The 16,916-nt window shown below is 41.2% G+C and overlaps 1 protein-coding gene and 1 non-coding gene across 5 annotated transcripts in view; one reads left to right on the forward strand and one right to left on the reverse strand.

The window, feature by feature from the left end:
• The window catches only part of COL4A5 (collagen type IV alpha 5 chain), a 3,591,008-nt gene that overhangs the window by 1,891,057 nt on the left and 1,683,035 nt on the right, over positions 1-16,916 (reverse strand). The gene's annotated exons all lie outside the window — the stretch shown is intronic.
• On the forward strand, positions 14,462-14,568 carry LOC122790173. Its single transcript, XR_006362938.1, has one exon. It is a non-coding gene; the product is annotated as a U6 spliceosomal RNA (small nuclear RNA).

The raw sequence follows: 16,916 nt of genomic DNA on the forward strand, positions 1-16,916 counted from the left end.
AAGGTTAAGGAATGTCTTTAATTATAAGGCCATCCAATGGAGCATTATTGTTGTAAGTAGCACAGAGCTCTTAGCAGATATTAAGACTTCCCCAGGCAAAAGACACTGCAATTGACAGTCTTTTGCAGACATTTTTTATTTGCACTTTTGTTGGTCAGTTTTTCTGGGGATGTCATGTATCTCAGATACTTGCTATTCAAAAGTCACGAAGCCCGAATACAAACTTTTTACAATTATTAGTTAAACCAGTCTAATATCAATAAATAAAAAGAAAGAATAGATGTTTCCCATTGGGTGCATATTGCTGTAGAAGTCATTTGGAAGGGGTCACTGAATGGACAGATTTACAATTGATCACTTGCTGAAACAAAAAGGAATGGCAAATGATTTGGACTGCTTTCCCTTTTAAGCTATATGCCACCACGATATATATGCCACCAGATATCCTGGACTGAGAAATCAAACCCATGCTAGGGATATCCAAAAACTCTAGAACTCGGATCAAAGGACTGAGGTTTGACTGTGGTGAATTTCCTTGGACTAAAAATTATACTATGGCAATGACTCCAACAATGAAAGTCAGCATTTAGTTCTATTTAATAAAAGCTTAAATGGAATGTATATTCCTATTTACATAACATGAAAAAAATAAAAATAAATATATATGTGTGTGTATATAGAATCTCGAGATTCCGTAATATTGAAATTAAAAAAGAAAAAACAAGAAAAAAAAAACATTTAGAGGGTATATGCAGGGGGTAAAGCCCCCCTCCACTTAAATATACCAACTCCGAGATCGCACTACAGTGGAGTGAACGGCAAAATTTCTGTTCCACTCTGCACGGCACTATTTTTCCATTCATTCCACTGTGGTGCAATCTCGGAGCTGGTATATTTAAGTTGCAGGGGGGTGTGGGGGGTGCAGGGGGGCTTGCCCCCCTGCATATGCTTTCAAAAATGTTTTTTTTTTTAACTTCGATATTACAGACTCTCGATTCTGGTCATCGGGCTTCAGAGTCTCGTGATTCCATAATTCGAGATTTAGTAGTGAACCTATATCTCTCTCTCTCTCTCTCTCTATATATATATATATATATATATATATATATATATATATATATACACACACACAATACCTTTAAGAGGAAAAACAAGCAATTTCAGAGGAACTCTGTCAGTAGTAGGAAAGAAAAACTCTTATCTGAGTCCTTTAGATGCCTTGGTTGGGGGAAGGAGGGAGTGACGTAAGAAAGAATGGCAAAAGAGGACAACAAACAGGAATGTTATGGTAAGTACATAACTTCTTTAAGTTATGTTGTCCCTCTCGCCTTCTTTCTTACTGGATGAGACAGCATTTTTAGCACCATCTTCCTGGGTGGCTCACGGGAGTACAACTTTGAGCACTGTGGACCCAAAAGAAGTTCTGTCCCTGGAGGCCAAATCTACCTTCTAATGAGTAATAAAAGCATGGGGCCTGGCCCATGAAGCATCTGCATAAATACTGTTCATAGATAGTCTAGCATAGTAAGCAGAGGATGTTGCTAGAGCTCTAGTTGAACGGCTTTTGTTTTTGAAAGGCAAACTCCTATTGTTTGAAGTGTATATAAAGGTAATACAACTGGTAAGCCAATTTGAAAGTGTAACTTTTGAGACTGGTTTGCCTCGCTTTGCTTGAGAGAAGGAAATAAATAGCTGGTCTGTTTTCCTGAAATTTTTGGTTTTATGTAAATAAAATCTCAATTGCCTATGTTCATCCAACTGATGTACTTTGTATTCTGCCTTGTTGGCATGATTAGGAAAGAAAACTGGCAGTTCAGTAGACCGGCTCAGATTGGCTTGAGAGCTGACTTTTGCCATGAAAGATGGATTAGTCCTCAAGGATAGTCTGTCCTTATGAAAGATTAGGTATGGTGCCTTAATTGATAGAGCTTGCAACTCCGACACTCTTCATCCAGATGTAATGGCAACTAACAAGATGGTCTTCCAGGAGAAAATTTTAGATCGCAAGCAGGCTCAAAAGGGGGTACAGTTAGATAAGTAAGAATGAAATTTAGGTCCCAAGGTGAGAGAGGTTCTTTAATGGGAGGTCTCAACAAACAAGTTCCTTTTAAAAATGCTTTACACAGCCTGTGTGACATGAGATTAGGCGTGTATTCACCAATGTGATAATTGGAAATTGCAGCTAATTGGACTTTAATTGTAGCTGCAGCAGAGCCTTGCTGAAAGTGTTCTGCCAGGAATTCTAAAATGGAACTAACAGAGGCATAGAAAGGATCTATGTCTCTTGCTCTTGCCCAGTAGGAGAATCTCTTCCATTTGCTGGAATACAATTTTCTGGTGGAGGCCTTATGAGAAGAGACCAAAATATGTTTGACTGCTGGAGTAAAATTTTGAAGCATGGCTATGTTTGGAAGTGGAGCAGCCAAGCTGTCAAATTGAGGGTCTGGAGAGAAGGATGAAGCGCACCTGACATATGAGTCAGAAAGTCCGGGACTAGGTCCAGAACCTATGGCTGCTCCTGAAGATGAGCCCAGAGGAAGGGGAACCAAATCTGATGAGGCCAATATGGAGCAATAAGAATTAGCCTGCTTCCCAAAACTTTGGCTTTCTGAAAGACTTTGGGAATTAGCGGAAAGGCATACAGTAGTCCTGAGGGTCAATCATGGATGAGAGCATCTCTTGGTGTCTCCCTCACTGGGGGATTAGGGCAAAGTAGCTGTTGCATTTGGTATTCAGGGGGGTTGCAAATAGGTCGCAGCAAGGCTGGCCCCAAGTTTGGAAAATCTTGTCTGCTATGCTGTGTTTCAGAGACTACTCATGAGGCATCAAAATCGCCCTGCTGAGCTTGTCGGCTATTCTGGTGGATTTCCCCAGGTTATGTATTGCTTCCAGAAAACGTTGGGAAGAGATTACCCATTGCCATACTCTCAGCACCTCTTGACAAACTGGGTATGATCTGGTTCCTCCTTGCTTGTTTATGTACCCGACTACAGACATGTTGTCTGAATGGATTGCAATCATTTCTAGTGGAAGAGTGTCCTGAACTGCTTGCAACACCAGAAGCACTGCTCTCATCTCTAGAACATTGATGTGCAACTGTGTCTCGTATTCTTGCCATGTGCCTTGGACTGTTCTTTCCAGATAATGCCTCCCCCCCAACCTATCTGAGAAGCATCTGTGGTCACAGTAGCAACAGGTTGTTGTGGAACAAAGGGTCTCCCGATGGTCACATGATTGGACTGAAGACACCACCGGAGATCTCTCTTGCATGAATCCGTTACATGATGGGATGCAGGAAGTTCTTGAAGAGACCATTGAGCAAACAGAAGCCACTGAAGGATTCTCATGTTCATCCTGGCTAGAGGGACAAGAGTAATGGCTGATGCCATGGTTTCAAGAAATGTTAGGAGTACTTTTGCTTTTACTTTATTCCTGGGAAGAAGGTCGACTATTTGCTGTCTGAGGGCACAGACTCTGTCGGGCTGTAGGTGAGCCATCATAGAAATAGTGTCTAGATATACGCCAATAAATATAATATGTTGACAAGGTAACAAGGCAGATTTTTGAAAATTCACTGTTATGCCTGAGCGCAAAGTTCCAGTGTAGTGTCCCTGGCCTGTAGAAGTAGATGCTTGGTGGTGGCAGTTAGGAGCCATTTGCCCAGGTATGGAAACACTTGGAATCCCAGGCATTTCAGTTGAGCCATTACTACTACCATGCATTTGGTGAACACTCTGGGGGCTGTAGTGAGACCAAAGGGCAGAGCTCGAAACTGATAATGACTGGCTCCCAGCTGGAAGCGTAGATGACTCCTTGATGTTCTGCCCATTTTTATATGGTTGTACGCATCTTGGAGGTCTATTGAGCACATCCAATCATCTTTCCCTAAAAAGGGATGAATTGACTGCAGTGTCACCATTCATAACTTGGACTTCTTTACAAAGCTGTTTAACTTGCTGAGATCCAAAATGGGTCTTCAGTCCATTGTTCTTTTTGGAACTAAAAAGAATCTTGAATAAGTTTTGAATCCTATTTGGTCTGCAGGGACTTCTTGGATGACTCTCTTGTTTAGCAACTCTAGGATTGCGATGGTTGCTTGTTCCCTCTGACTGGGTGGAACATCCAGCATTCTTCTGATCTGTGGAATGGGCTGGCAAAAGGGAATGGAATATCCTCTGGGTATTATACTTTATACCCACTTGTCTCTTGTGATATTTCACCAGGCTTCTGGGTACAAAGTTAATCGCCCCCGACTGCCTCCAGAGATGAGCAAGTGGGCCTCCTTTTAGGAGGGCTGATAGGGTCAGCCATGAAAGGAATTGCAGTCACCCTGGTTTTGAACAGCCCCCCTGTCACATGGACGTCTACCATTACTGCCTCTCCCTCTGCCCCTGGGGAAGGATTCATCTCATGCATCTTGAAAAACTCCCTTGGATCTTTTGAGCCACATCTTTCCACTCTTCTGGCCTTTTCTTGAAGGTACGGAAAAACGTACTCCAATGGCAGAGAGAGTTTTCCCTTGCTGCTTGCATCTGGTGAGTGTGACCTTGAATTTTGGTCCAAAAAGAGAAGAACCATCAAAAGGGGCATTGGTAAACGTAGACTTGTAAGGTTACGCAAAAATTGCACAAATGCATCCAGGAGTTTTTCCTAAGGGAAACTCCTGAACCCGCAGCTCTACTCGCTCCATCGGCTGCATAGGAAATCAGTCTGATGGAGAACTATGGAATTTAAGGAGGATAGCTGAGCAGTCATTTTTTCTGAGTCTCCTGCAGCTAATGAACCTTGTAGAGTATCTCCTAACTCCTTCAGAAGATCTCTTTGAAGTCTTGTAAAATGTGAGAGATAGTTCAGTAATCTGAGGATGAAAGTCACTGATGAGAAAACACACTTCCCGTATCTGACCATCGTTCGAGAATCTTTATTCGTGGATCGACAGATGAGGACGTCTCAGAGAGTTCCTGCTTGGTGGTTGCTGCCACTACCATAACATCTACAGGTACACCTTTTTAGAGAAAATCTTTATCCAAAGGAGCTAACAGGAACTCCCAGCCTTTCGACTAACCAAATCCATAAGCTCATTGAAAGGCGGAGAAACCCAGGAGGCTGAAGGTTGAGATCCGAAGGCTTTCAGGTACACTGACTCCTCATCAGAAGGGTTGATGGGTTTCCATCCACCTCTCTATTTTAGGATCTCTAGGATATCTGAGAAAGAGATATCTTCAGAGGAAGACCATGGGGACCCTTCTGCTTCCTTGAGGTCAGTGTCAGAAGTGATGGACTCATCAGGGGAGTCTGTATGCTTCCTCTTGCATGTCCTCTTCTGAGGTGGCTCCTCAGATGGGTAGTCTGTGGAGGTCTCAGAAGAGTAGGGCTTACCCGAAAGGGCTTCCTGAGGCCTGAATCTCTGCTGTCCTGTGGATGGGATGGTGCCAAAGCAGATGCCAATGGCTGAGGAGGAAGAATGCCAGTATCCCTGAGTAGAGCTGTAGGAGGGGACAGCACACTCCTCATCACCTCGAATGCTGACCCCCCCCGGCTCCGAGGACACCCCCAGTTCCAAGGAAGTGGAGGAAATCTCCGGCACTACGGAGATTGACTCTGAGGCCAATGTAGGAGCCGAGCTCACCTGCACTGACACACCAAGGGGCAGACTCGGAACAGAAGAGACTCGGGTCTGAGACCCCTCACCCTCAAGCCAACTGGAGAACTATGGCTCCTAGACCCTCCGGATGGCACTGAAAGTGTTGGAGCAAGCAACGATTCTGAAGAGTCCCTAAGGGGTCTCAGAACTGGAGGGTCTACCGCAAGAGGTATCTGGCATTCCGGCTCCGAAGATCCAGCTTGGCTTAGAGGAGGAACAGAGGATGTAGTCATCTTGGATGGCTCCGAGACCGGTGGGGTCGGAGCCAAGAACAATTTTGCCAGCGCTGGTAACTTCAAAAGCCTGCGTACCACCCTGTCCACGTTGTCATCTGATAAGCTCCTAGAAGACCTGGATGAGAGAGTGGGGGATCGAGACCCTTGAAGAACAGGGCATCTCAAAGTCAGAGATACTGGTTCTAATTTAACGGACCGGCTCTGAGAAGTAGTCTCTATCAGCTCCAAACTCTTTAGAATTGATGATCTAGATTTGTCTGCACCAACTGTCTTCCTTGGTCCCGAAGGTAGTGGAGTCAACGAGATAGATTTTTCAGTCAATTTAGGTATTTTCTTTGGAGCCTCTGAATGAGCCTAGGAAGAGGATGAATAGGAAGGTCTCTTGGACTTGTCACTAGTTGTTGGAGAAGTTTGTAAAGCTTTATCAAAAGCGGGCTTTATTAAACCTCATAAAATCAGTTTGTTTTTCCTCTCATGTAAGACTCAAGAGAGCTGAAGGAGTGACAAAAACTGCAGGATTCCTGCAACTGAATAACACTAAAGCAGTAGACGCACACACTGAGCTCATTAGTTATAGACATTTTTTGGGAGCATTGTTGGCATTTCTTGAACCCACAGACCTTGGGTTCTTTATCTCTGGACTCTTTAGACATGTTGAACAGCAATAAAAATATTACACCAAAAATATGCTAAAAATAAACACACAGCAAAAAACAATACAGGGAACTCACAGCTCTACCCTCTAAGTTAAATGGGCGCTAGGCCCTCTAACTTAAATGGACCTAGCCAAGCTGATGGGAAACGGACAACACAAACCCTCTAATAAAAAACGGGTTACTTTTAGCTCTCTAACTCAAATGAGCTAAAAGGGAAATACACAATTACCACAAGACTGACAGGGATAGGACAGGGCAGGTGAGAAAACGACAGCCAATAAACAACAACACAACAGGCGAAAAATGAACTGTACCAAAAAACTGTAGGAAGGATAAACTGCCTAAACTAAGATCTACAATAACTCTAATAATAAGAAATTTGTCAAAAACAGCTATCAGTAATGTAATTGAAAAAACACTTAGCCATGGCCAAGAAGAGAGCATCCAAACTCGTCAAGAGGCAAATGATATATGGGGGTTACTCCAATGCATTATGGGATATGTATTGAGACATGAGCCAAGTCAGAGACTTTGAGCTAGTATATTGGCTGAGTCGGAGCCGAGTATCGGCTCTGAACCCATCCACTAAGAAAGAAGGTGAGAGGGACAACATAACATATTAAGTTTTGAGATGGCTCCAGAGCAGCTTTGTTGTAATTTATGGTAATACCTAGGGAGGAGTACAGCTGAAGTGTACGGTCCCTGGCCCATAGCAGGAGACACCTGGTTGTGGTGGTTATGAGCCAGTCACTGAGATACGGAAATACTCAGAATCCTTGGCATCTCAGGTGAGCTGCCACTACTGCAATGCATTTGAACACTCTGGGGGCTGTAGTGAGCCCAAAGGGCACAGCTCAAAACTGGAAGTGACTGGCTCCTAGCCAGAAGCGCAAGAATCTTCTGGATCGCCTTTCCATTAGGATATGGTGGTATACATCCTGAATAGAGCACATCCAATTGTCCTTTTCCAGGAATGGAAGTATCAACTGCAGTGTCATCATCCGGAACTTGGTCTTCTTCACCGATTTGTTTAGTTTGCTGAGATGCAAGATTGGTCTCCAGTCCCCTGTTTGCTTTGGAACTAAAAAGAAACTTAAGTAAGTCCCCGATCCTCTCTGGTCTGCAGGTACTTCTTGGATGACTCTTTTTCTTAGCAACTCTAGGGGAACTACCACCTGGGGTGTCCTGGTAACCACATTTTCCCACTACCCTTCTGACCATTTGGGAATAGTCTGGTAGGTGTGGAAGAATGTACTCCCATGGCAGACAAGGTGTTACCTTCCTGCTCACACCTGGTCAGTGTTTCTTTTACTTTAGGCCCAAAAAAAGACAAACCATCGAAGGAAACATTGACAAAGGAAGACTTGAAGGGCTCTGTGAAATTGCAAAAATGCATCCAGGCCTGTCTCCTAATAGAGATGCCCGAACCCACCACCCTACTGCATATGAAATGAGTCACATGGATGAGTTAAGAAGGAAGTGAGGGCAGCAAGCTGTGCATTGACCTTATCTGCCACCGCATCAGCTACAGCTCCCAGGAGGGAGTCTGTTAGCTCCTTCAACAGATCCCTCTGAAGTCTGATGAAATGAGTAAGATAATTCAGCGACCATGAGGTATAGGCCACTGAGGAGAACACATACTTCCCATATCTATCCATAGTCCTGAAATCCTTATTAGGAGGATGGATACAGGAACTGGTCTCGGAAAGCTCCTTTTTCATGGCAACCGCCACAACCATGGCATCAACTGATACACCTTTTGTTAAGAAAGCTTGATCCTTAGGAGCTGTCATATACTTGCTTGGCCTCCCAGGAGTTAGTTCTATGGAATCTGGGGTCTCCCAGGATTCTGAGAAATTAACTGAATAAATTTGTCAGAAGGCGGAGTCCCTCCAGAGGTTGAAGGGTGACATCCAAAGGCCTTCATGTATAGCGACTCCTCAGCTGAAGGGGATGAAGACTGCCAGTCACCTCTCTGCTTCAAATTTTCTACGATGTCGCCAAAGAAGGCATCCTCAGGAGGTGACTGAGGGGACCCATCTGCTACATCAAGGTCAGTATCTGAAGTGAAAGACTCCTCTGGGGAGTCTAGGTGCTTCCTCTTGCATGATCTCTTCAGAGGGACTTCCTCAGTGGGGTATTGTGGGGAAGTTTTGGAAGATGGGTGAGTCCTCTAGGAGGACATCCTGAGGCCTGGGATCTCTGCAGTACTGTGAGATGGGGTTGAGAAGGTAAAGACACTTGCACCAAGGGAGGAAGATCCAATGAGGACTGTGCCTGAGACTGAGGGGCAGTCATCACCCTCCTCATAACTTCAAAAGCAGTCAACCCCTGCTCCAAGGAACTCCCCAGACCCAACAAAAAGGATGTCAGGCCCAAAAGAACCTGTGGAGCAGAAGACAGAAGCTCCAAAGGTGAGGTGGGAGCTGAACCCATCCGAGCCGAAGCCCAGAAAGGGAGGGTCACATCTGAGAAGATCTAAGCTGGCTGTGAGGACCCAAGCGGCAAGCGTCAGCTCTCAGAGGTCTCCTGCTCTGACTGGGCAGAGACGCTCAGGGTAGACACTGGATCTGAGGAATGAGCAGGTCCCAGACCCAATAAAACACTAACTGGATATCGGAGTCTTCTGGCTCCGAAACCAAAGGACAGATCGGAGGAGGAGCAGGCGCCAAAGGGGGAAGACAAGTCTGATCTGACTCCTTTGGGTTCGGATCCAAAAGAAGCTTGGCCAAGGCAGGTATCTTGAGAAGCCTCTGCACCACCTTATCCACATCTTTGTCAGAGAAACTCCTAGTTGACCTGGTAGACAGCATTGGGGATCTGGTCAAGAATAGAGAAAAGAGCCACGAAGTAACCAGCTCCAAGGATGGTGATCAGCTCTGATAACAGTATTCAGCAGGTAATGGGTGTTTTCGAGCTGAGGAGACAGTATTGGATCTCAGAGCTGAGGATTCTGTCTGCTCCGATGAAGTACCTGCTCTGTAGGTACTGTCAGAGCAGACACTTTAGGTTGTTTAGCTTTCAGCTCCAACGAGGATTTCAGAGCCAGAGAATCTAATTTTCCCACTGTCCCAGACTTTTTCGATTTTGGAGAGGAAGGGTCAACAGATATAGCCCCAGAAAATGGGGTTTTCAATAACCCCTTCAAGATCAACTTATTCTTATGTTCCATAAGTGCTCTCTGGTTAAACGTGTGGCATACAGAGCAGGACTCCTTTAGATGAAGAGGCCGCAAACAGTAGACACATAAGATGCGTGAGTCACTGAGGGACATATGTTTACTGCACTTCTCACATTTTTTTAAACCCTAGCACCTTTCCTTCTTTTTTGAGACATAGTGACAAAAGAGTAGTTATCCAAAACTGAAAAACAACATGCTAAGCTAATTCCAGATGAAGAAGTAAAAGGGAAAGGACATCTCTCATATTTTTTTTTTTTTTGTACAACAACAATAACCGGGGTTGGGGATAAGTCCTCCAACTTAAATGGACTTAGATTCTAACTAAAACAGACGGTAACCATAAAAGGAGAGAAAGAATTAACTAACTCTACCTACAAATGAGGGGAAAGGAAAGGGAACACCCTCTAACTAAAACAGGTGTAAGTTACACATCCTCTAATTTAAACAGATGCTGACAGAAGGGGAAAACTTATTTTTAAAAGGGAAGGCTCTAAACTAGTGAAAAAAATTAAGGTATAAGTAGCTATAAAGATAAAGGATACTTAGAGACTATCAAAAGTAGTAACAACAGAAAAAAACTTTGCCCAGAGTTTGGTAGAAGATCCTTCTCATAGCACGGGAAATGAGATCCGAGTTAGTTGGGGAACTGCATTATGGGTAGTGAAGGATACCCATGAGCTTTGCTGAAGACCTCAAGCTTTTGAAAAGGCCGAGATGGATCTGACCGAACAGTGAGAATAAAGGCGAAATTGACAACAACACATCAGTAATTTAACAGCTACTGTCCTAAACTAATGCATGTTGTTGAGCTATTCACTTATTTTTCTTTTAGCTCCCTGAAACTCTTCCTGTTTTTGCTCTATAACTTACCTTATTCTGCAAAATTTTACTTTTGTCTGTGCTTCTAAGTATTTTGTTAGTTTTGTCCCATATCTTTCTCTCCATTATTTTTTCAGTTTATCCCATACATTTACTAGCCTGTTAGGAATCATTTCCATCCACCCTAGTAACTCCTGGATTTTGCTTGTTACCTATTCCTTACTCCACCCCAACCTTTTAATGAATACATAATTAAACACCAATGCCTTTCTTTTATTTAGTTCTTTATATCTTACCTCATCTCTTATGTGTGCATGACCAGATGTCATTATTTTATTTGTTTCAATACTTTCAACCAAATATACATCCTTCTTTGACACTTCACTCCTATCCACCCTAAATTTGTTACTGCATCTTGAGGGAACAGGGAACAGGGAACAGTAAACATCTTCTGAACTAGTGCTACTAAATTATTATCCCCTATACCAAATACTGTTGTATACTTCTCTTAATATATCTTGTTTTATTACAGTTTCCCTTTTGGGGCCACTAACAAATCCTTACTGCCACACACTAAGTTATAGCCACCACCTACAAATAAATTATCCAGCTGTAAACTTATTATGTCACCAAAAATGCTTCTGTGTTCAATAACTGCAGTTTTAGGGGGATGTATATGTATGTTAAAGTAAACCTACTCACATGCCAATATCTCCTCACTTCCACAAACATTCAGTTATTGAATTTTTTTCTTCTTGTAACACAACTGGTGCCTCTCTTCCTAACAATATAATACCCCTCTTCATTAGTCCCTGACATTCTGTTGGCTATCCATATTGAATTCTTTTGTTTATTAAATGTATGTGTTTATTTCTCTTTAACTACGTTTTGTGCAACATGACAATTTGCACCCAACATTTTTTAATATGAAGCAATACTCTCTGCTTTTTTCCCCTGTGCCTGTAATGGCATTTACATTCCTTGTTAAAGTTGACAATGCAGCCATTCTGTCATTTTAAAGTTGCAGTTATCATGCATGTCACTTTTATTATATATTTTTTTCTTATTAGCAGTCTACATCTTATGCGTACCTTGTAACAACTGATTTATAAAACTTTTACATACCTGCAGTTTCACATCTATGTTTGAACACTTGTCACATTTTTCCAAATATTTCAACTCATTGTGCACTCCCCTTGTCCGTGTATGTGTGTGTGTGTGTGTATATATATATATATATATATATATATATATATATATATATATATATATATATATATACACACACACACACACACACACACACATACATAAAGAGCGAAAGAGAAAAAAAAAAAATATATATATATATATATATATATATATATATATATATATATATAGCGCTGTCTATATCTATCCATACATATATATTTCTATATATCTGTATATATATATATACATATACCTATATATCTACAATGTCTATATATATATATATATATATATATATATATATATAAAACATAATTCAAGGGTTTCTGCCTTTTCTTTTAGTTCGTACAACCCTGTAATTAGTATATTTAATATCTATGGGTGTGGGGCAGAGCCCTCATATTGAGGATGTAGTCCACCATGGAAAAAGTTTTTTGTTTAACTTTTGGTAATCGCAAAAGTAACCTACTGGTTTACATTTATGATTCCTTTTTTGTGATGATTTTGAACAGCTTATAAGTGAAGGCTTTGATGTTTTGTGTTTTTATCAAACTCACCAGCTATTATTAATTACAAACTCATACATGGGTCTACTTCAGTATATCAAAAGACCACTTACTCGAATCCTAAATCATCGAAACGAATATATAGAAGCCACATATCCACAAACCTCAAACCATCGAAAACGTTCACGAGGAAAGGAACCACTTGGCCACCATAGGTAAGTTTGCCCTTTTCCCCACTATAGTGCAATCTCGGAGTTGGTATATTTAGTTAGGGGGTGGGTGGTGGGGCGAAGACCCCCCCCCCACTTTGGTGGGTTTTACTTGCTTTGTTGTTTGCATTTTGTCCTGGTGGCCAAGTAGTTTCCTTCCCGGTGAACGTTTTCGCTGATTTGATGGTTCGCTGATATGCGGTTTCGATATTCTCGTCTCAATGATTTTGGTGTATTTTGAAGTAGACCCATATACATATCTCATATACATATCTCTCAAACATACCAAATGCCTTGGTATTTACCAGTTTTGAGGTCCAAATAACAAGGTGCCATGAATTCTCGAGTGGCTCCCTTTATTCCTGAATTTCCCTTTTTTTGATTAGTTTTTTGTTGACATTATCTAATTCAGGCATGTGCACGATGATGTCAGCTTCATGAGCAGACTGCCAGCCAGTTGGAATTCATCTGAGTGCTACAGGGGTGTGACTCTACTATTTGTTTTTTGGGGGTTTTTTTATAGGAAGTTCGGCAACGTGTTGCAGCCAGCATCAGAGAGAGTCAGCTAGTCTGGATGTGGTGGACAACTGAGAGCAGCTGACACTTTTTTGTTTTAAATTAGTTTAGAGAGACATTAGAACAAGTGAAACAACTGAACTGACTGAGCAAGGCAACCTCAAGCCGTCTGTTGCTAGTAGTCTAGTGCAGCAGCAGTTGTTAGACTTGGACCAGTCAGCTTAGCAAACAGCGGTCATAAGAAAATATATCAACACCACCACTAGTTCTTCTCCCAGCTCCTGGAGGTAAAAGAAAGAAAAACAAAATGATCCAATGCAATGCACAATGCTACTTCTAGCTAGGTCAGGTGTGTGCCTGCGTTGTACTGTTACTTTTCTGATGGTTTCAGCTTCTCATCTGTGATTTGTTTTGAATGCTTCTGAATAGCTCAAATGCAGTCCATCAGTCATAGTACAGTGCTTCTGAAATATGCAGCAGTGTCTAGCCTACATCTCAGATGTTCAGATTTGTGCCTTATATTTTATTCCGTTCCTCATAAAAGTTGAGGTTTTCTGGCAAATCACTGAGGATTGAAGTCACTAAATAATGACAGAGCTGTGAGGTTTAGGCTTCATAGCCTTCAGTAAATGCACATGAATGTAACATTTGCTATTTTAGCAACTTTCTAAATTTACAGGACCAGTATTTAAAACCTGTTCCTAATTTTGGACCTTTGTTTGCCTCCCCCAATTATTTATTCTCTGTCCAGAATTATTGTGTTAAGATGGTATGTGCCCAACAAAGACATCATATTTGATTTTGTATCACACAATAGTTACTTGGGGTCTATGACCAGCAGCATTGTAATGTGTGATATGGCTATGGTGCTTTCTTTGAACACACCGGTCCTTCCCATTTGTTTGGTTTGTTGCATTTTGTTTTTATGGATTGTTACTTGTGTTCTTCCTGTACATTACTGCTGTTCTGATTTTTCAAGCTGGGTGCATGTGTTTTGGGGGAAGAGGAGGTGATACAGGTTACATGTGGAAGTAGTAACACAGCATAACTTTCAATTTCTGCAGAATTAGGGAACTTCACAAGTGTGTAATCCAAGTGTACTCCATCAACATTTCTCCTTAACTTGCCAGTTTCAGAAGGGACAGCAAAGTTTTGAACCAAAATTCGGGACATCCTTGAAATTATAGGGCAGTTACAGTACAGACCTCAATATCCTATGCTCATACTGACAAGGAGCTGCATGCAAAAAGGTACAGTATTTATTTACATGTCACAAGGATGTACCCATAATGCACTGCGAGTGTAACCGACTGTGAAATTTATATTTTTTCACATGAAAAGTACTTTTACAGTAAATGAAAAGGTTATATGCCTTTCAATATCATCGCTCTTTATGAAATGATCACTATTTAAAACAAATGTAAAGGATACTGCTTTCCAGTAGTAAAATAAATCTAGAAATTCCGAGGTATATATATTGCTTGTACAAGCCATTTACTTGTGCTTGTTTTGGCAGCACATATACTAAAATTGGAATGATACAGAGAAGATTAGCATGGCCCCTCTGTAAGGATAACACACAAATTTGTGAAGCACTCCATATTTTTTCTCTCTACCATCAATCCTAATTTCTGTTTTAACCTTTTATATTTACTTTCCTCAACAATACTAATTTCTGTTTTTAGCCTTTCATATTTACTTTCCATCATTAATACGGACTTCTATTTTAAACTGCTAGATTTTGGGAATTTTACAATTAGTCACTGATGTAGTACTGTCCATGTCTAAATTAGGAGCTTTTATTGTGATGCTCTTTGTAAAGCAATATGTTAGCTTTAATTTTGTGTGTATGCATATATGTGTATCTATATCTATACATCTATACACACACATTATATATATATATATATATATATATATATATATGTGTGTGTGTGTGTGTAGCATTGTGAGATCGAGGCAGCAGAGTCCTGCTGTTATAGCATGTGATGCCTGCTTTTGTGTCAGCAGGGATTGAATTTTTCTGTAGTTCATTCTAGTAAGCTACTTACTATCCAGATATATATTATGTGGTATATTTTATTTCCTGACTGTGTATACTATACCCTGCTGTTAGCTGCAATTCTTTTCTTTACTTTTCCCCTTCTTCTGCTCTTTTCTCCTCACCATGTTTTATCTACAGTAACTTTCAACTCTCAAGGTCTGTTAATCTGGATTAGTCTCTCTCTCCATCTCCCCAAATTGTTCCTGCCTAACCCTATAATATCTCACTGCTATCACTGGTAGGGTTTTCCTTTTCCTTTTGGACTGAGCCTAGTGGCTTGTCTATATTATTGTGTGTCTGGAAGTGAGGGGAGAGGAGGGCAATAGTCCAGGCATTCTTGAGTCCTCCTCTATCCCTGGTGGTTGGTTAAGATTTCCTACTCCCTTGGAGATGCGCTACATAGTAGTGATGGTCAGCTTCTTAAAGTGACAGTATATGCATACTTGTGTCAGGATGTCTTGCTTTGTATTGGTAAGTGAAACATTTCATAAGGCATCCTTTTCCTCCACTAGGAGTTATGGCATTTAATTCTACGCCTCCCTCTCTGACTGGACAGCAGACTAGGGTGCTTCTGCTTTTCCTCTGGCCAACCATATTGACAACTTTATCTTGTCATCTAGTCCAGGTTGAAAATGTGCAAACAGCACTGATTTGAGTGTAGCACCCATTAAAGATTTGTTGTTTTAAAAACTGCTTTCTAGAGAAGAGTTAACATCATCAGCCAAAGCTGTTTTTACTTGCTTAGGTGCTCTTAAAATCCAGGTGTGTTTTGAGGGCATGCCTCCATCCTGATCCTGCTTGCATGCCATTGTGCGCTTTAGCATGTTGGAGTTACTGGAATAGAGGATATCTAGGAAAACTAAGCTCCTGAACACCTTGTCGCTTCACCAACATGTTGGAGTTATTAGATGATTTCACTGCAATGAGTTTCTAAAATAAGCTGGAAACTGCTATAACTCTCAGACTGTTGGTTTCCTTCACTGTGCAGGCTTTAAAATATCGAGCTATGTGTTTTTAAGTAAAGTATGCTGCAGCCTTTAGCTATTTTTGAATGTAGTGATGTGCAAACAGTATCAGTCTGTCAGTTGTTTCATTACAAGCCTCTGCATTTTATTGGTTGATTTGTCTTCAACTTGTTGTCATCCTTCCTGAAATTGAAGTGAAAAACTAAAAAGTCTGTGGTGCCCTGATTTCACTGCTTTAAATTGTAAATGCATTAATGCAGCATTGTTCTGCTCCAGCTGGGTGCATGTGTGTGTGTCTGTGTAGTTATAACTAATATAGTGACTATTCCTACACTGTTTTAGTCTGTTTTTATGAATGAATCTGGACGGGAAGGTTGTCTTTTTTACTGATGCATACAGCTATCTCTCTGCTTGTGCATACTTGAAACTACTGGGATGGATCGCTAGGGGAAATGTTTTCTTTTGGTTCTTGTGCATACTTGAAACTACAAAGAGGATGGATCACTGGGGAAATTTTCCTTTTGGTGCTTGTGCACACTTGAAACTACTGAGGGAATGGATCGCTGGGGGAAATGTTTCCTTCTGGTGCTTGTGCATACTTGAAACTACTACAGTTTGCATTTAAAAGTTAGTATCCCACAACTCTAGTGGAGTGGGTGAGGTTACATAACTGTGTATGCAAATGTTATGTTAATCAGCATACTCATTTTTAGCCAGTTGTACCTATTTTTCATGGGCCTTTGTCCAGATTTTTGATGTTTCTAGGTTGAGAGGTATGCCCACACACACACACACACACACACACACACACACATATATATATATATATATATATATATAAATATATACACACATACACACACACACATATAAATAGATACAGAGATATGCATGTTTGTATGTGTGTGTGTGTGTAAATATATATATATATATATATATATATATA

The sequence above is a fragment of the Protopterus annectens genome, chromosome 15.part0, assembly GCF_019279795.1.
Source record: "Protopterus annectens isolate FY-2018-M chromosome 15.part0, PAN1.0, whole genome shotgun sequence".
NCBI lineage: Eukaryota > Metazoa > Chordata > Ceratodontiformes > Protopteridae > Protopterus > Protopterus annectens.